The 772-nt window shown below is 44.3% G+C and overlaps 1 protein-coding gene across 1 annotated transcript in view; it reads left to right on the plus strand.

Annotated features, from left to right (window-relative positions):
• The window catches only part of HECTD1 (HECT domain containing E3 ubiquitin protein ligase 1), a 96142-nt gene that overhangs the window by 52798 nt on the left and 42572 nt on the right, over nt 1-772 (plus strand). The window lies entirely within an intron of this gene.

The raw sequence follows: 772 nt of genomic DNA on the forward strand, positions 1-772 counted from the left end.
CTCCTGCCAGCAGTCACCACAGTGTTGAGTTTTTTACCCCATCTTTTTCTTTGTTTGCTCAATCTCTTCAACCTCCAGCCCTTCCTGCCCCCTTTCCCCCTACAGCTGATGGCCTGCTCTCTATCTATGAGTCTGTATTTTCATTTTATTCATTAGATTTCACATGAGTGAAATCATATGGTACTTGTCTTTCTCTGACTGGCTTATTTCACTTAGCATAATGTTCTTCAGGGTAAGGTTTTTTTGTGTGCTTTTCTTTACTGCTGAGTAGTATTCCATTGAATGAATGTACCACTGCTTTTTTTATCTACTCATCTATTAATGGACACTTGGACTGCTTCCAAATCTTATCTTTTGTAAATAAGGCTACAGTGAACATGGGAGTGCATATACCGTATTTGCCGGCGTATAAGACGATTTTTTGGCCCTGAAAAATATGCCTCCAAGTGGGGGGTCGTCTTATACGCCAGGTACACTTCAGATAGACTGCCCATAGTGCTTGCCCCGTGCCATAATGGCCTCCCGATGCCCGCTCACTTCATTCCACATACCGTTCAGGCATCAGCAGCGCTGCTGGGTGTATGCTCGGCTGTTATGCGATTTTGCTGTTATGCGATTTTACCACACTCGCAAAATCGCACACAGCCGACCATACACCCAGTATGATAGCGCAAAATCGCGAATCGCGATACCATACTGGGTGTATGGTTGGCTGTGTGCGATTTTGCGAGTGTGGTAAATTCGGGTTACCGTATATTTCTTTACATATGCA

This window comes from Myotis davidii, unplaced genomic scaffold, assembly GCF_000327345.1.
Source record: "Myotis davidii unplaced genomic scaffold, ASM32734v1 scaffold21, whole genome shotgun sequence".
Taxonomy (NCBI): Eukaryota; Metazoa; Chordata; class Mammalia; order Chiroptera; family Vespertilionidae; genus Myotis; species Myotis davidii.